Raw genomic sequence first — 20,045 nt, forward strand, 5'->3', positions numbered from 1 at the left:
AGGAAAAAACGCATACGCCCTTTTGGGCCAACTGCATCATTGTCGAAATTCTGCCGCTTTTCATGTGCGTTAAAGACGAGTCCAATCTATCTCTTGAAATCTGTTTCTTGCAATTCTGTCTTGCATTCAGATCCTCTTCTTTGCCTTACCTCAACATATTTTTGGACGTTAGTTTTCATTTATAACTCTGCAGGTTTGTGAATTGCAGTGACCCTGAGCTCCATTTTTTAAGTTGCTCTTTTGTGAGCTGGCCTCAAACCCGCAGGATTGCTTCAGGCCCTATTTTGGCTCCGGCGAGGCAGGCTGAGCCTTTCTTTAATTCTTATTCTTAATGGGAAATTAGAGTGATATGTGCCCGTCCAAACCCCTACAACTCTTCTCTCATTGGTTCCCCCTCTTCCCGTTCATCCTCCTCACAATTTGCAAAATGTGTGAAACAGAAGTTTAAATGTGCTGATTCTCCAAGTGGGGAGATTCTAAGTAGCGTGGCTGGAATGGTGAACAGGAGCACCAGGAGAGGATAAATGAGGTGCATTTTAGACACATCTCCCGATCACATGGTGTACAGTCCTCTGGGTTTTCCATGCATGTTTTAGCTGTAGGAAGATCCCTTGAACCTGCAGATTTGGGACCCATTGAATGGGTACCAGGTAGTATTACTTTAAAGGGTGTGCATTTCCTCACCCAACCTCACATTTCTCTTAGCGCAAACAGTTTCCAGCCTTATGTCTCATCCTGCTGTGGGTCTAGATGTGTTCAATCCATGTTGCATCACCGTCCCTGAGGAAAAGTTGTAAGAGGTTTTCTCTGTCTCTCTGTCGTTTATTTTTTTCAATTTATTACTATATTGGTTACAGCTGATTTTCAAAGCTCTGTTTCTTGCTGCTGTACATCCACTTGATTCACGTACAGAGAGACATCAATAAATTCTTTTTCAGATTCTTACCAGTCGTATATATTCTTTTCCGGTGACTTGAGTGTGCTGAGTGCAGTTCTTTTAGCTACCGTGTAGGCCTTGTTGATTATCAGTTTGGTATTTGGAATGGTATCTTTGCTAATTTCAACCTCCTGGATGATGCCTCACCCCTCCCCACCTTTCCCGTTTAGCAGCCTTATGCGTGTTTTCTACATATTTGACTATGTTTTTGTTTTGTAATTTATTTCATGTGTAGCCATTTTGGATTCCACCTTTAAGTGATATCTTATGATATGTGTCTTTTTCTTTTTGAATTCTGTCACTTAGAATGATCATACGTAACTCCTCCGGAGTTGTTACAACTGGCCATATTTCATTGATTTCCAGGCTGAATAATATTCCACTCTACCTAAGTACCACATCTCTATCCATTTTTTCCCTCCAGAGACATTTAAGTTATATCCTAGTCGAGGATCTTTTAAACAGAGAGGGGGTAAACATTGGGGTGCCTGTGTCCTCTCGATTTTTGTTTTTCCCAAGATATACGCCCATGAGTGCAAGTGTCCTATGCTCTGTAGCTCATTTTTTAGATGCTTTAGTAAACACAATACACTTCTCCAGAATGGCCGTTGGCAATATACATTTCCACTATAAGTCTCACAGGGCTCCCTCTTCTCGTTGCCCTGTCCTGCATTTCTGTTGTTTACGCTTTATGAGGATGGCTCTTCTGACTGATGCGAAGTGATATCTTTTGTAGTATTGACTTCCAGTGCCCACCTGTTTGGTTGGCTAAAAAAGTGTATGCCCTTTTCTTGAATATATACAGAAAAGAACGCATACACCCTTTTTGGCCAACTGCAATGTTGGCAATGTTCAGCTCCTTTTCTTGTGCTTAATGGCGAGTCCTTTCTACCTCCTCAAATCCCTTTCCTGCCATTCTCCCTTGCTTACAAGTCCTTTTCTCTGACTTTCCTCAAGACATTTTTCAGTGATGGATATTTTCAACTCTGCAATTTTGTGAATTTTACTGCCCCTGAGTTCCATTGTTCAACTCGTGTTTATGGGAACTGGCAACAAAGCAGCGGGATTTCCTCAAGCCCTATACTGTTTCCATGGGCAACCCTAGCCTTTGGTCAATTCGTCTTCCTGATTGGAAATTAGAGTGACATGTGCCTGTCTGAACACCTAGGACTTGTCTCTCATTGTTCCTCATCCTTCTGCTTCATCCTCTGGACAAATTCCAAACTGTACGCAACAGGATGTTGACAGTGCTGACATCTCCAAGTGGGGAGACTGTTAGTAAAGACGCTGGAGGGGTGAACCCGAGCACCAGGAGATGAGGAGATGAGATGCCTTTTCCAAACTCTTCCCGATCAGATGGTATACCATCCTCTGGGTGTGACAGACATGTTTTAGCAGTAGGAAGAGTCCCATTCATGTAAGGAGAACACCAGGGCTTTTTCAAAATCAGTGTCTCCCCGAAACCCAAACTGGGGAATTTTTTAAGCTACGGCTACACATATGTTCATTAAGGGCCTTGGGAAGTAGGCAGAGTCCAAACTTTAGATGATTGAAGTCTTCAGGGTCAGAAGCACTCACCACCAGCTTCCCTTAGGCTACACTTTAACTGTCATTGATAGATGATGTCAATAAAAATATCTATTCTTTTTCAGATTATTTCCCCTTATAGGTTATTGCAAAATGTTGAGTGTAGTTCCCTGTGTTATACAGTAGTTCCTTGTTGATGATCTATTTTATACATAGCAGTGTGTATGTGTTCATTCCAAACTGTTAATTTATCCCTCCTCCCACCTTTCCCCTTTGGTAATAATAAATTATAAGATTTTATACTTCTCAGAAATGGGGGAGCTGAAAGAGAGGTATCATTTTCAATGGAAAAGCATTTAAAACAAGATTGAAGGTTTAACCAAGATTATTAGCTGTACATCCTTGGAAAGAAATCACTTCGTTTCTCTAATATTGACCTGACAAATAAGACAAACCTTTTCACTGAACTTGCTTATAAAAAGTGATGGAAATATCAAATGGAAGTGTTAAAAACATCTTATTTTACCCGAGCCTTATACACTGTTCTATGTTAACTACAGTTTGGCTCACACATCTGTTCATTGAGGTTACAATAGTCTCAATTTCTGTTACTGATCCTCCAGAGTGGACCCCAACAAGTGTCCCCCTGCCCAGTGTCATTGGGGCCAACAGATCGAGACTGAGTTTGGTTCACAAGCAAAGGAAACTTTATATTTTGATCAGAGAATGGAGAGGTGTGAGCATGCACTACCCCGTGGGCTGTGGGCTGGGCTGCTGTGTAGAGATCCTGTCAGAGTCAGTGGGAGGGAGGGAGGCGGCGGAGCTCTCGAGGGCCGGGTTGGCTGTAGCTCAGCCTCTATATCGTGGAGTCTGCACTGGGCCCCAGGAGCTGAGGTGTCGACCCAGCCATTCTGCACTAGGAAATCTGGTCTGAAGTGCCGGGTGTGGAACCTCTGCATGCGGGACCCTAGGAGCACGTGAAATTAGACAAAACACAAAGGATAAAAAAGGTTAGACTTGACTTTATTGCCCAGATTCTATTTTTATCTCCCAGGGATTTTTAATGGGCTTTGCTGGGGACAAACCCCTCCTCTGCCTTTTGTCCCGTTCCTCATTCTTGGAGTGCTGAGGGTGCAGACCCTTCTTCTGTAACTGCTGAGTGCTGAGTTGGGAGCCCTCATACCCTGGGGCGAGGGTCAGAGCTTCTCCCCAGCAGCCTCCCGGTGACGTTGATTGTCCCCAGGACCCCTGCCTCCCTGCTCGTCCACCTGAGCACCAGCATTGGAAGTGTTATAGATTCTAATGACCTTTAAGGGTCCAGGAAAGAGATGTGCAGAGACGCTGTGGGGGCCGGTTTCACCCCGCTCCACATTTGTTTGGCCACCTTAGGCTGACTGTCTCTGCCAGCCTAGATGCTCTGACCAGTAGTCTGCGCTTTCTTCAGTTAGGCCCCTGAATTAACGTACAAACAGCACCAGGTGTCAGAGCCCTGCCCGCTCAACTCCCAGACAGTCCAGGGTCAGTGGTGACCAAGGACCATGATGGCTACTGAGTCAACAGCCTTTTGAAGTAAACAGGAGTCCAGCCGGTCTTATTGGCCACCATCATCACGGTGTCTGTCGGCTTTTCTATGGTGACAGTGTGGTATACTGTTCCCCCGCCAAGATTATTAGCTCCCCTCTGGGTGCAGTAAGTCCTGCAAGCAGTAGTCTACTCTTTTGGGACACACTCTTGTTGTTTTATGAGAGAAACTCCAGGTCAAGTGATGTTCACACGAGTCGTCATGGTGCCCTGTTGCCCCCGGTTATCTCTCTGGATGTTGGAGTTGGAGGGCCTCCTCACTCGAGGTCGGTGTGCCCACGGAGCGAACCCTGCAACTTCAGGGCATGGTTGGTGGTTAGGATCACCACGTGGGGTCCTTTTCCCTTAGGAGGGAGGTGGCCTTTTGGGCTGCTGATTTCCAGGTTTTTAGATACCGCCAGTATCTTGGCCAGATGTGGCAGTGGGCCAAGCCCCTTAGTGACCGTAGTTTATCCTACCTGGATGGCATTCTTGCATTGTTCCATTTCAAGTGGTCCCAGTTTTTGCACTAATTCTCCAATGGCGATTCACCTTTCACTGGGAATGTAAAGGTCAAAGGGTTTAGCTAAATTAGGGAGTTCCAGGGCAAGGGTCTGAATTGACTGCTCTTTCCATTCTTGAAAGGCCACTTCTGGATTCTATTCAAAAGGATCATCATCTTTTCCTTTCAGTGTTTCATATAGAGGCCCAGCTAGTAGACTGTAGCTAGGGATCCAGAAGCAGCAAACCCTGGCCTCCCCAGGAACCCCTAAGCTGTCTTCTAGTTTTAGAAAGGGGTAAGGCTGAAAATGGTTTCTTCCCTTTCCTGGGATGGGCTTCTCTGACCTTCTGTGAGAATGAAGCCCAGGCAGGTCACCGCAGTCTGTGATATTTGAGCTTTTTCTTGGACAACTCTATCCTTTATTGGCTTGGTAGTTCAGAGGCCTCCTTAGTAGGGCTGGTGATCAGAATGTCGTCTGCATATTGAAGGAGGGTTTCCTTTTCCAGAGGTAGAACTTTTAGGTCTTTAGCTAAGCTTTCCCCAAAGATGGTGTGGGAATTTTTGCACCCTTGGGGCCAGACGGCCCGGAAGTATTGTTTTAGTTGTATGTTGAGTCCTGCCACTCACAAGCCAAAATTTCTTGTGACTCTGGGACTAATGGAATACAAAAGAAGGCATCATTGAAGACTAATACAGAATACCATGTCCTGGTGGTTGGTAGAATGACCAGCAGGGTGTAGGAATTAGGAGCAACTGGAGGTATATCCTCGGTGGCTTCACTGACTGTCCTGACATCCTTTACCAGGTCCCCAGCAGCCCATGGGGCTCTCGTGGTCAGACCAATCCCAGAATATGGAGCTCACCTGGGCAGGTACCCCACCCCCACCCCAGCCCTCGGGGCTCTCGTGGTCAGGCCCCTCCCAGGATACAGAGCTACCCTTGCAGGTACCGTGGCAGGGCTGGGCACACAGGAACCGTGCACATAGCCCTCATTGCAGAGCACCCCCAGCTCACCTGTCGCTCAGAGCTGACACAGAGCACCTCAGAGCAGGACTTGAACTAACAAACAGCAGCTGCGACAGGTCTGTGACCCTGGGCATCACTCCGTGAGGCCTCCCTCCACCTGGTCTTCCAGAGACTTCCACTGCACCCGGGGCACCAGGCCTCTGTCTCCAACCACCACCCACCCCTCCTCTGCCTGACTCCTGGGTTCCTCTCATTAGGAGAGGGTTTTCTTGAAGTTGTCTCCCACTCATGGGCCAGATAAAATGATTAGAAAACAAGCCAAAGCTGCAGCCCCTTGTCTATCCTGACTCTCAGGAGCCCACACCTGTTCCTTGGACCTGGCCGGTTCAGCAAGTTCCATTTTCTGCAACTGTGAGCCCCTGAGGGGTGATGATTGGCTGACCTGGGCAGCCTTACCGTGCCGGCCAGCCCTCCCCAGGTGTGCCTGGGTTGAGATCAATATAAATACCACTCCAGGCAGCAAGAGCCCCTGCAGCCGTGCCTGACGCCATTTTCTCTGCCCTGTCAGCAGTCTCGGGGCTGGGCTGGTGGGAGGGAGTGAGAGGCCACGGCTTTGTGGGTGGCCCAGTGTGAGTGGGGCTCTGCTGGACTTTCTGCAGCAGTTGCCAGGCTGCCACCTGCTAAAGAAGAGGATGTGTCACCCATACCTGCTGCTGGAATTTCTCCCTGGGCAGAGGTGAGGAAGGAAAAAAGCAGTGGGGGCAGGGACAGGACGGGTATCTCAGGCAGGGAAATGGAAATCTTCCAGAAGAGCACCCAGGGCCAGGACCATCCTGGCTGGCCTGCAGGCACCAAGTCGGCCGGCATGCTGTCACTCGTGTGGCTCTATGGCCCTTCCTCTAGGCTTTCAAGTCCTTGTATATATTCAGGTGTTTTACCTGGGACGGGTGGGAATAGTTCAGCAGCAACTGGCCTGGGGCTCAGCTCACGTTTACTCACAGATGCCTCGGCACGGTGCCCCAGCTTTGCAATGAGGACGCTTGTTGCGTGGGGGCTGCTGGCTGAATGGGAGACGATTCCCCACCACTGACCAACTTCAGAATTGTTTACAACTGGAGCAAGTGCCCTGATACGGTTTTCCTCTGTGTAACTGGTGGGTTCTGTGTTTTTTTTCTCTTTTTCGTTTTTGGTTCAAGGTAGATTTTATTCCTCTTTTTTGTATTTACAGATATAAGCATGGAAATAATTTATTCATATAAATACATGTATGTGCAGGGAATAATTGTTTTTTCTGTTTTATTTTTTAAATTTTACTTCTTTTTAATTTTGAATTTTATTTTATATTTTTATACAGCAGGTTCTTATTGGTTATCTATTTTATACATCTAAATGTATACATGCCAATCCCAGTCTCTCAACTCCTCCCACCACCACCCCCCCAACAGCTTTCCCCCCTTGTTGTCCATACGTTTGTTGTCTACATCTGTTGCTCTATTTATGCCTTGCAAAATGGTTAATCTGTACAGTTTTTCTAGGTTCCACATATATGCATGAATATACAAGATTTGTTTTTCTCTTTCTGACTTACTTCACTCTGTATGACAGTCTCTAGATCCATCGACGTCTCTACAAATGACCCAATTTCATTCCTTTTCATGGCTGAGTAATATTCCATTTTATATATGTACCACAGCTTTATGCATTCGTCTGTCTGTGGGCATTTAGGTTGCTTCCATTACCTCGATATTGTAAATAGTGATGCAATGAACATTGCGGTGAATGACTCTTTTTGATTTATGGTTTTGTCTGGGTATATGTCCAGTACTGGGATTGCTGTATCATATGGTAATTCTATTGTTAGTTTCTTAAGAAATTCCATATTGTTCTCCATAATGACTGTATCAATTTATATTCCCAACAATAGTGGAAGAGGGTTCCTTTTCTCCACACCCTTTCCAGCATTTTTTGTTTGTAGATTTTCAATGATGCCTATTCTACCAGGTGTGAGGTGATACCTCATTGTTGAATCCATTTCGTTGAGCAAGGGGTAGCTCTTGTCTATTACATATTTGGCTTATGGAACGGTATCTGTGCTAATTTCAAACTCTGCTTTTATGCAGCACCCCAACTCACCTTCCCCCTTAGGCAGGCATAAGTTGGTTTTCTAAACTTGAGACCCTGTTCTGTTCTGTAATTCAGTTCCTGTGTAGCCAAGTTTACATTCCGTGTATTAGTGATATCTTATGATGTTTCTTTCTCTGTGTGACTTATTTCAGTTAGAATCATCGTACCTGAATCCACTCATTATGCTGCTACGGGCCTGATGACATAGATTTCATTGCTGAGTGATACTGCATTGTACGTAAGTAACACAAGTTCTTTATCCATTTTTCACTTTCTGTGATATTGAACATGTACGGTAAACGAGGTTCTTGTAAACGGAGGTGTCAAAAACTTTGGGGTGGCTGTGTCTTTTTTATTTTAATTTCCCTAAGCTATAGGACCATAAGTGGAAGTGCCCTAGGCTCTGTTGCTTTGTTTTTTAGATGTTTCAGGAAACACCATACACTTCTCCCGAGTGTCTGTTGGCAATTTACATCCCGCCCATCAGCATAACAAGGCTCCCAGTTCTCCATGGCCTGTCCTGCCTTTCTGGATTTTACACTTTTTTCAGATGGCCCTTTTGACCGGGGGGAAGTGAGACTTCATTGTAGTGCAGATTTCCTTTGCAAGCTTGCTTGGTTGGCCAAAAAGGGCGTATGCGTTTTTTCCTGAATATATTCAGGAAAAAACGTATACGCCCTTTTTGGCCAAGTGCATCATTGTGGACGTTCTGCCTCTTTTCCTATGCTTTCAATGCAATTCCAGTCTACCTCCTGAAATCGGTTTCCTGCAATTCTGCCCCGCTTTCAAGTCCTCTTGGCAGCCTTACTTCAGTCTATTTTTGGACGATAGCTGTCATTTATAACTCTGCAGGTTTGTGAATTACAGTGCCCCTGAGCTCCTTTCTTCAACTCGCTTTCTTGTGACCTGGCCGCAACACCGCAGGATGGCTTCAGGCCCTAGTCTGGTTCCGGCACGGCACGCTGAGCCTTTGGTTAATTCCTCATCCTGGTGGGAAATGAGAGTTAAATTTGCCCGTCCAGACACCTCCAGCTAGCCTCTCATTGGTTCTCGCTATTCCTGTTCATCTTCCGCAGAAATTGCAAACTGGGCCAAACAGGAGGTTAAAGGCGCTGACTCTCCAAGTGGGGAGAGTGTTAGTAAAGCGTCTGGAATGTTGCACCCGAGTACCAGGGGAGGAAAACTGAGACATATTTGAACACGTCTCCCGTTCACATGGTTGATCATACTTGGGTTCCACATGCATGTTTTAGCTGAAGGAAGAATACCTTAAACCTGGAGAGTTAAGACCCGTGTAAAGGGTACCATGCAATATGACTTCAAAGGGTCTTCATTTGATCACCGAACCTCTCCAATCCTATCACTGCTGCGTTTATGCCCCTGTACACATGCTTGATTCTCTTTCGGAGACATAGCAATCCCTAGGTTTTAAGATACTTACTAGTCAGGTACATTCTTAGGAGTTTAATATGCGGTGTTGAGTCCATTTCGTTGAGCAAGGTGTAGCTCTTGTCTATTCCATATTTGGCTTAAGGAACTTTATCTGTGCTCATTTCAATCTCTGGTTTTATGCAGCACCCCAACTCACCTTTCCCCTTAAGCAAGCATAAGTTGGTTTTCTAAATTTGAGACCCTGTTCTGTTCTGTAATTCAGTTCCTGTGTAGCCAAGTTTACATTCCGTGTATTACTGATATCTTATGATGTTTCTTTTTCTGTGTGACTTATTTCAGTTAGAATCATCATACCTGAATCCACTCATTGTGCTGCTAAGGGCCTGATGACACAGATTTCATTGCTGAGTGATATTGCTTTGTAAGTAAATACCACAACTTCTTTCTCCATTTTTCACTTTCTGCGATGTTGAACTTGTACTGGAAACGAGGTTCTTGTAAACAGAGCCGTTCGAAACTTTGGGGTGGCTGTGTCTTTTTGATTTTAATTTCCCTAAGCTATGGGACCATAAGTGGAAGTGCCCTAGGTTCTGTTGCTTTGTTTTTTAGATGTTTCAGGAAACACCATACACTTCTCCCGAGTGGTTGTTGGCAATTTACATCCCGCCCATCAGCATAACAAGGCTCCCAGTTCTCCATGGCCTGTCCTGCCTTTCTGGATTTTACACTTTTTTCAGATGGCCCTTTTGACCAGGGGGAAGTGAGACTTCATTGTAGTGCAGATTTCCTTTGCAAGCTTGCTTGGTTGGCCAAAAAGGGCGTATGCGTTTTTTCCTGAATATATTCAGGAAAAAACGCATACGCCCTTTTTGGCCAAGTGCATCATTGTGGACGTTCTGCCTCTTTTCCTATGCTTTCAATGCAATTCCAGTCTACCTCCTGAAATCGGTTTCCTGCAATTCTGCCCTGCTTTCAAGTCCTCTTGGCAGCCTTACTTCAGTCTATTTTTGGACAATAGCTGTCATTTATAACTCTGCAGGTTTGTGAATTACAGTGCCCCTGAGCTCCTTTCTTCAACTCGCTTTCTTGTGAGCTGGCCGCAACACCGCAGGATGGCTTCAGGCCCTAATTTGGTTCAGGCACGGCACGCTGAGCCTTTGGTTAATTCCTCTTCCTGGTGGGAAATGAGAGTTAAATTTGCCCGTCCAGACACCTCCAGCTAGTCTCTCATTGGTTCTCGCTATTCCTGTTCATCTTCCGCAGAAATTGCAAACTGGGCCAAACAGGAGGTTAAAGGGACTGACTCTCCAAGTCGGGAGAGTGTTAGTAAAGCGTCTGGAATGTTGCACCCGAGTACCAGGTACGAAAACTGAGACATATTTGAACACGTCTCCCGATCACATGGTTGATCATACTCTAGGTTCCACATGCATGTTTTAGCTGAAGGAAGAATACCTTAAACCTGGGTAGTTGAAACCCGTGGAATGGGTACCATGCAATATGACTTCAAAGGGTCTTCATTTGCTCACCGAACCTCTCCAATCCTATCACTGCTGCGTTTATGCCCCTGTACACATGCTTGATTCTCTTTTGGAGACATAGCAATCCATAGGTTTTAAGATACTTACTAGTCAGGTACATTCTTAGGCGTTTAATATGCGGTGTTGAGTCCATTTCGTTGAGCAAGGAGTAGCTCTTGTCTATTCCATATTTGGCTTAAGGAACTTTATCTGTGCTCATTTCAATCTCTGGTTTTATGCAGCACCCCAACTCACCTTTACCCTTAAGCAAGCATAAGTTGGTTTTCTAAATTTGAGACCCTGTTCTGTTTTGGAATGCAGTTCCTGTGTAGCCAAGTTTACATTCCGTGTATTAGTGATATCTTATGATGTTTCTTTTTCTGTGTGACTTATTTCAGTTAGAATCATCGTACCTGAATCCACTCATTATGCTGCTACGGGCCTGATGACATAGATTTCATTGCTGAGTGATACTGCATTGTACGTAAGTACCCCAAGTTCTTTATCCATTTCTCACTTTCTGTGATATTTAACTTGTACGGTAAACGAGGTTCTTGTAAACGGAGGCGTCCCAAACTTTGGGGTGGCTGTGTCTTTTTTATTTTAATTTCCCTAAGCTATAGGACCATAAGTGGAAGTGCCCTAGGCTCTGTTGCTTTGTTTTTTAGATGTTTCAGGAAACACCATACACTTCTCCCGAGTGGTTGTTGGCAATTTACATCCCGCCCATCAGCATAACAAGGCTCCCAGTTCTCCATGGCCTGTCCTGCCTTTCTGGATTTTACACTTTTTTCAGATGGCCCTTTTGACCGGGGGGAAGTGAGACTTCATTGTAGTGCAGATTTCCTTTGCAAGCTTGCTTGGTTGGCCAAAAAGGGCGTATGCGTTTTTTCCTGAATATATTCAGGAAAAAACGTATACGCCCTTTTTGGCCAAGTGCATCATTGTGGACGTTCTGCCTCTTTTCCTATGCTATCAATGCAATTCCAGTCTACCTCCTGAAATCGGTTTCCTGCAATTCTGCCCCACTTTCAAGTCCTCTTGGCAGCCTTACTTCAGTCTATTTTTGGACGATAGCTGTCATTTATAACTCTGCAGGTTTGTGAATTACAGTGCCCCTGAGCTCCTTTCTTCAACTCGCTTTCTTGTGACCTGGCCGCAACACCGCAGGATGGCTTCAGGCCCTAATCTGGTTCCGGCACGGCACGCTGAGCCTTTGGTTATTTCCTCTTCCTGGTGGGAAATGAGAGTTAAATTTGCCCGTCCAGACACCTCCAGCTAGTCTCTCATTGGTTCTCGCTAATCCTGTTCATATTCCGCAGAAATTGCAAACTGGGCCAAACAGGAGGTTAAAGGCGCTGACTCTCCAAGTGGGGTGAGTGTTAGTAAAGCGTCTGGAATGTTGCACCCGAGTACCAGGGGAGGAAAACTGAGACATATTTGAACACGTCTCCCGTTCACATGGTTGATCATACTCTGGGTTCCACATGCATGTTTTAGCTGAAGGAAGAATACCTTAAACCTGTAGAGTTGAGACCCGTGTAATGGGTACCATGCAATATGACTTCAAAGGGTCTTCATTTGCTCACCGAACCTCTCCAATCCTATCACTGCTGCGTTTATTCCCCTGTACACACGCTTGATTCTCTTTTGGAGACATAGCAATCCATAGTCTTTAAGATACTTACTAGTCAGGTACATTCTTAGGGGTTTAATATGGGGTTTTGAGTCCATTTCGTTGAGCAAGGAGTAGCTTTGTCTATTCCATATTTGGCTTAAGGAACTTTATCTGTGCTCATTTCAATCTCTGGTTTTATGCAGCACCCCAACTCACCTTTCCCCTTAAGCAAGCATAAGTTGGTTTTCTAAATTTGAGACCCTGTTCTGTTTTGGAATGCAGTCCCTGTGTAGCCAAGTTTACATTCCGTGTATTAGTGATATCTTATGATGTTTCTTTTTCTGTGTGACTTATTTCAGTTAGAATCATCGTACCTGAATCCACTCATTATGCTGCTACGGGCCTGATGACATAGATTTCATTGCTGAGTGATACTGCATTGTACGTAAGTACCACAAGTTCTTTATCCATTTTTCACTTTTTGCGATGTTGAACTTGTACTGTAAACGAGGTTCTTGTAAACAGAGGCGTCCCAAACTTTGGGGTGGCTGTGTCTTTTTGATTTTAATTTCCCTAAGCTATAGGACCATAAGTGGCAGTGCCCTAGGCTCTGTTGCTTTGTTTTTTAGATGTTTCAGGAAACACCATACACTTCTCCCGAGTGTCTGTTGGCAATTTACATCCCGCCCATCAGCATAACAAGGCTCCCAGTTCTCCATGGCCTGTCCTGCCTTTCTGGATTTTACACTTTTTTCAGATGGCCCTTTTGACCGGGGGGAAGTGAGACTTCATTGTAGTGCAGATTTCCTTTGCAAGCTTGCTTGGTTGGCCAAAAAGGGCGTATGCGTTTTTTCCTGAATATATTCAGGAAAAAACGCATACGCGCTTTTTGGCCAAGTGCATCATTGTGGACGTTCTGCCTCTTTTCCTATGCTTTCAATGCAATTCCAGTCTACCTCCTGAAATCGGTTTCCTGCAATTCTGCCCCGCTTTCAAGTCCTCTTGGCAGCCTTACTTCAGTCTATTTTTGGACGATAGCTGTCATTTATAACTCTGCAGGTTTGTGAATTACAGTGCCCCTGAGCTCCTTTCTTCAACTCGCTTTCTTGTGACCTGGCCGCAACACCGCAGGATGGCTTCAGGCCCTAATCTGGTTCCGGCACGGCACGCTGAGCCTTTGGTTATTTCCTCTTCCTGGTGGGAAATGAGAGTTAAATTTGCCCGTCCAGACACCTCCAGCTAGTCTCTCATTGGGTCTCGCTATTCCTGTTCATCTTCCGCAGAAATTGCAAACTGGGCCAAACAGGAGGTTAAAGGCGCTGACTCTCCAAGTGGGGAGAGTGTTAGTAAAGCGTGTGGAATGTTGCACCCGAGTACCAGGGGAGGAAAACTGAGACATATTTGAACACGTCTCCCGTTCACATGGTTGATCATACTTGGGTTCCACATGCATGTTTTAGCTGAAGGAAGAATACCTTAAACCTGGGTAGTTGAAACCCGTGGAATGGGTACCATGCAATATGACTTCAAAGGGTCTTCATTTGCTCACCGAACCTCTCCAATCCTATCACTGCTGCATTTATGCCCCTGTACACATGCTTGATTCTCTTTCAGAGACATAGCAATCCATAGGTTTTAAGATACTTACTAGTCAGGTACATTCTTAGACGTTTAATATGGGGTGTTGAGTCCATTTCGTTGAGCAAGGAGTAGCTCTTGTCTATTCCATATTTGGCTTAAGGAACTTTATCTGTGCTCATTTCAATCTCTGGTTTTATGCAGCACCCCAACTCACCTTTCCCCTTAAGCAAGCATAAGTTGGTTTTCTACATTTGAGACCCTGTTCTGTTTTGGAATGCAGTCCCTGTGTAGCCAAGTTTACATTCCGTGTATTACTGATATCTTATGATGTTTCTTTTTCTGTGTGACTTATTTCAGTTAGAATCATCATACCTGAATCCACTCATTGTGCTGCTAAGGACCTGATGACACAGATTTCATTGCTGAGTGATATTGCTTTGTAAGTAAATACTACAACTTCTTTATCCATTTTTCACTTTCTGCGATGTTGAACTTGTAATGTAAACGAGGTTCTTGTAAACAGAGGCGTCCCAAACTTTGGGGTGGCTGGGTCTTTTTGATTTTAATTTCCCTAAGCTATAGGACCATAAGTGGAAGTGCCCTAGGTTCTGTTGCTTTGTTTTTTAGATGTTTCAGGAAACACCATACACTTCTCCCGAGTGGTTGTTGGCAATTTACATCCCGCCCATCAGCATAACAAGGCTCCCAGTTCTCCATGGCCTGTCCTGCCTTTCTGGATTTTACACTTTTTTCAGATGGCCCTTTTGACCGGGGGGAAGTGAGACTTCATTGTAGTGCAGATTTCCTTTGCAAGCTTGCTTGGTTGGCCAAAAAGGGCGTATGCGTTTTTTCCTGAATATATTCAGGAAAAAACGCATACGCCCTTTTTGGCCAAGTGCATCATTGTGGACGTTCTGCCTCTTTTCCTATGCTTTCAATGCAATTCCAGTCTACCTCCTGAAATCGGTTTCCTGCAATTCTGCCCCGCTTTCAAGTCCTCTTGGCAGCCTTACTTCAGTCTATTTTTGGACGATAGCTGTCATTTATAACTCTGCAGGTTTGTGAATTACAGTGCCCCTGAGCTCCTTTCTTCAACTCGCTTTCTTGTGACCTGGCCGCAACACCGCAGGATGGCTTCAGGCCCTAATCTGGTTCCGGCCCGGCATGCTGAGCCTTTGGTTAATTCCTCTTCCTGGTGGGAAATGAGAGTTAAATTTGCCCGTCCAGACACCTCCAGCTAGCCTCTCATTGGTTCTCGCTATTCCTGTTCATCTTCTGCAGAAATTGCAAACTGGGCCAAACAGGAGGTTAAAGGGACTGACTCTCCAAGTGGGGAGAGTGTTAGTAAAGCGTCTGGAATGTTGCACCCGAGTACCAGGGGAGGAAAACTGAGACATATTTGAACACGTCTCCCGATCACATGGTTGATCATACTCTAGGTTCCACATGCATGTTTTAGCTGAAGGAAGAATACCTTAAACCTGGGTAGTTGAAACCCGTGGAATGGGTATCATGCAATATGACTTCAAAGGGTCTTCATTTGCTCACCGAACCTCTCCAGTCCTATCACTGCTGCGTTTATGCCCCTGTACACATGCTTCATTCTCTTTCGGAGACATAGCAATCCATAGGTTTTAAGATACTTACTAGTCAGGTACATTCTTAGGCGTTTAATATGGGGTGTTGAGTCCATTTCGTTCAGCAAGGAGTAGCTCTTGTCTATTCCATATTTGACTTAAGGAACTTTATCTGTGCTCATTTCAATCTCTGGTTTTATGCAGCACCCAAACTCACCTTTCCCCTTAAGCAAGCATAAGTTGATTTTCTAAATTTGAGACCCTGTTCTGTTCTGTAATTCAGTTCCTGTGTAGCCAAGTTTACATTCCGTGTATTACTGATATCTTATGATGTTTCTTTTTCTGTGTGACTTACTTCAGTTAGAATCATCATACCTGAATCCACTCAATGTGCTGCTAAGGGCCTGATGATACAGATTTCATTGCTGAGTGATATTGCTTTGTAAGTAAATACCACAACTTCTTTATCCATTTTTCACTTTCTGCGATGTTGAACTTGTACTGTAAACGAGGTTCTTGTAAACAGAGCCGTTCCAAACTTTAGGGTGGCTGTGTCTTTTTGATTTTAATTTCCCTAAGCTATAGGACCATAAGTGGAAGTGCCCTAGGCTCTGTTGCTTTGTTTTTTAGATGTTTCAGGAAACACCATACACTTCTCCCGAGTGGTTGTTGGCAAGTTACATCCCGCCCATCAGCATAACAAGGCTCCCAGTTCTCCATGGCCTGTCCTGCCTTTCTGGATTTTACACTTTTTTCAGATGGCCCTTTTGACCGGGGGGAAGTGAGACTTCATTGTAGTGCAGATTTCCTTTGCAAGCTTGCTTGGTTGGCCAAAAAGGGCGTATGCGTTTTTTCCTGAATATATTCAGGAAAAAACGCATACGCCCTTTTTGGCCAAGTGCATCATTGTGGACGTTCTGCCTCTTTTCCTATGCTTTCAATGCAATTCCAGTCTACCTCCTGAAATCGGTTTCCTGCAATTCTGCCCCGCTTTCAAGTCCTCTTGGCAGCCTTACTTCAGTCTATTTTTGGACGATAGCTGTCATTTATAACTCTGCAGGTTTGTGAATTACAGTGCCCCTGAGCTCCTTTCTTCAACTCGCTTTCTTGTGACCTGGCCGCAACACCGCAGGATGGCTTCAGGCCCTAATCTGGTTCCGGTATGGCACGCTGAGCCTTTGGTTATTTCCTCTTCCTGGTGGGAAATGAGAGTTAAATTTGCCCGTCCAGACACCTCCAGCTAGTCTCTCATTGGTTCTCGCTATTCCTGTTCATCTTCCGCAGAAATTGCAAACTGGGCCAAACAGGAGGTTAAAGGCGCTGACTCTCCAAGTGGGGAGAGTGTTAGTAAAGCGTCTGGAATGTTGCACCCGAGTACCAGGGGAGGAAAACTGAGACATATTTGAACACGTCTCCCGTTCACATGGTTGATCATACTTGGGTTCCACATGCATGTTTTAGCTGAAGGAAGAATACCTTAAACCTGGAGAGTTGAGACCCGTGTAATGGGTACCATGCAATATGACTTCAAAGGGTCTTCATTTGCTCACCGAACCTCTCCAATCCTATCTATGCTGCGTTTATGCCCCTGTACACATGCTTGATTCTCTTTTGGAGACATAGCAATCCATAGGTTTTACGATACTTACTAGTCAGGTACATTCTTAGGCGTTTAATATGCGGTGTTGAGTCCATTTCGTTGAGCAAGGAGTAGCTCTTGTCTATTCCATATTTGGCCTAAGGAACTTTATCTGTGCTCATTTCAATCTCTGGTTTTATGCAGCACCCCAACTCACCTTTACCCTTAAGCAAGCATAAGTTGGTTTTCTAAATTTGAGACCCTGTTCTGTTCTGTAATTCAGTTCCTGTGTAGCCAAGTTTCCATTCCGTGTATTACTGATATCTTATGATGTTTCTTTTTCTGTGTGACTTATTTCAGTTAGAATCATCATACCTGAATCTACTCATTGTGCTGCTAAGGGCCTGATGACATAGATTTCATTGCTGAGTGATATTGCTTTGTAAGTGAATACCACAACTTCTTTATCCATTTTTCACTTTCTGCGATGTTGAACTTGTACTGTAAACGAGGTTCTTGTAAACAGAGGCAACCCAAACTTTGGGGTGGCTGTGTCTTTTTGATTTTAATTTCCCTAAGCTATAGGACCATAAGTGGAAGTGCCCTAGGTTCTGTTGCTTTGTTTTTTAGATGTTTCAGGAAACACCATACACTTCTCCCGAGTGGTTGTTGGCAATTTACATCCCGCCCATCAGCATAACAAGGCTCCCAGTTCTCCATGGCCTGTCCTGCCTTTCTGGATTTTACACTTTTTTCAGATGGCCCTTTTGACCGGGGGGAAGTGAGACTTCATTGTAGTGCAGATTTCCTTTGCAAGCTTGCTTGGTTGGCCAAAAAGGGCGTATGCGTTTTTTCCTGAATATATTCAGGAAAAAACGCATACGCCCTTTTTGGCCAAGTGCATCATTGTGGACGTTCTGCCTCTTTTCCTATGCTTTCAGTGCAATTCCAGTCTACCTCCTGAAATCGGTTTCCTGCAATTCTGCCCCGCTTTCAAGTCCTCTTGGCAGCCTTACTTCAGTCTATTTTTGGACGATAGCTGTCATTTATAACTCTGCAGGTTTGTGAATTACAGTGCCCCTGAGCTCCTTTCTTCAACTCGCTTTCTTGTGACCTGGCCGCAACACCGCAGGATGGCTTCAGGCCCTAATCTGGTTCCGGCCTGGCATGCTGAGCCTTTGGTTATTTCCTCTTCCTGGTGGGAAATGAGAGTTAAATTTGCCCGTCCAGACACCTCCAGCTAGCCTCTCATTGGTTCTCGCTATTCCGGTTCATCTTCCGCAGAAATTGCAAACTGGGCCAAACAGGAGGTTAAAGGCGCTGACTCTCCAAGTGGGGAGAGTGTTAGTAAAGCGTCTGGAATGTTGCACCCGAGTACCAGGGGAGGAAAACTGAGACATATTTGAACACGTCTCCCGATCACATGGTTGATCATACTCTAGGTTCCACATGCATGTTTTAGCTGAAGGAAGAATACCTTAAACCTGGGTAGTTGAAACCCGTGGAATGGGTACCATGCAATATGACTTCAAAGGGTCTTCATTTGCTCACCGAACCTCTCCAATCCTATCACTGCTGCGTTTATGCCCCTGTACACATGCTTCATTCTCTTTCGGAGACATAGCAATCCATAGGTTTTAAGATACTTACTAGTCAGGTACATTCTTAGGCGTTTAATATGGGGTGTTGAGTCCATTTCGTTGAGCAAGGAGTAGCTCTTGTCTATTCCATATTTGGCTTAAGGAACTTTATCTGTGCTCATTTCAATCTCTGGTTTTATGCAGCACCCCAACTCACCTTTACCCTTAAGCAAGCATAAGTTGGTTTTCTAAATTTGAGACCCTGTTCTGTTCTGTAATTCAGTTCCTGTGTAGCCAAGTTTACATTCCGTGTATTACTGATATCTTATGATGTTTCTTTTTCTGTGTGACTTACTTCAGTTAGAATCATCATACCTGAATCCACTCATTGTGCTGCTAAGGGCCTGATGACATAGATTTCATTGCTGAGTGATATTGCTTTGTAAGTAAATACCACAACTTCTTTATCCATTTTTCACTTTCTGCGATGTTGAACTTGTACTGTAAACGAGGTTCTTGTAAACAGAGCCGTTCCAAACTTTGGGGTGGCTGTGTCTTTTTGATTTTAATTTCCCTAAGCTATAGGACCATAAGTGGAAGTGCCCTAGGTTCTGTTGCTTTGTTTTTTAGATGTTTCAGGAAACACCATACACTTCTCCCGAGTGGTTTTTGGCAATTTACATCCCGCCCATCAGCATAACAAGGCTCCCAGTTCTCCATGGCCTGTCCTGCCTTTCTGGATTTTACACTTTTTTCAGATGGCCCTTTTGACCGGGGGAAGTGAGACTTCTTTGTAGTGCAGATTTCCTTTGCAAGCTTGCTTGGTTGGCCAAAAAGGGCGTATGCGTTTTTTCCTGAATATATTCAGGAAAAAACGCATACGCCCTTTTTGGCCAAGTGCATCATTGTGGACGTTTTGCCTCTTTTCCTATGCTTTCAGTGCAATTCCAGTCTACCTCCTGAAATCGGTTTCCTGCAATTCTGCCCCGCTTTCAAGTCCTCTTGGCAGCCTTACTTCAGTCTATTTTTGGACGATAGCTGTCATTTATAACTCTGCAGGTTTGTGAATTACAGTGCCCCTGAGCTCCTTTCTTCAACTCGCTTTCTTTTGAGCTGGCCGCAACTCCGCAGGATGGATTCAGGCCCTAATCTGGTTCCGGTACGGCACGATGAGCCTTTGGTTATTTCCTCTTCCTGTTGGAAAATGAGAGTTAAATTTGCCCGTCCAGACACCTCCAGCTAGCCTCTCACTGGTTCTCGCTATTCCTGTTCATCTTCCGCAGAAATTGCAAACTGGACCAAACAGGAGGTTAAAGGCGCTGACTCTCCAAGTGGGGAGAGTGTTAGTAAAGCGTCTGGAATGTTGCACCCGAGTACCAGGGGAGGAAAACTGAGACATATTTGAACACGTCTCGCGATCACATGGTTGATCATACTCAGGGTTCCACATGCATGTTTTAGCTGAAGGAAGAATACCTAAAACCTGGGTAGTTGAAACCCGTGGAATGGGTACCATGCAATATGTCTTCAAAGGGTCTTCATTTGCTCACCGAACCTCTCCAATTCTATCACTGCTGCGTTT

The 20,045-nt window shown here is 44.9% G+C and overlaps 1 long non-coding RNA gene across 10 annotated transcripts in view; it reads left to right on the forward strand.

Annotated features, from left to right (window-relative positions):
- Window positions 1-20,045, forward strand: part of LOC307181315 — a 2,020,778-nt gene that overhangs the window by 1,298,414 nt on the left and 702,319 nt on the right. The window contains exon 5 of one of the 10 annotated variants that reach the window (XR_013826425.1): window positions 15,669-15,749. The exons of the other annotated variants lie outside the window; for them this stretch is intronic. This is a non-coding gene — a long non-coding RNA (uncharacterized lncRNA). Of the gene's footprint in view, window positions 1-15,668; window positions 15,750-20,045 lie in introns of those variants that run through there. 10 annotated transcript variants of the gene reach the window in all.

The sequence above is a fragment of the Stenella coeruleoalba genome (genome assembly GCF_951394435.1).
Source record: "Stenella coeruleoalba genome assembly, contig: scaffold_49, whole genome shotgun sequence".
NCBI classification, from domain to species: domain Eukaryota; kingdom Metazoa; phylum Chordata; class Mammalia; order Artiodactyla; family Delphinidae; genus Stenella; species Stenella coeruleoalba.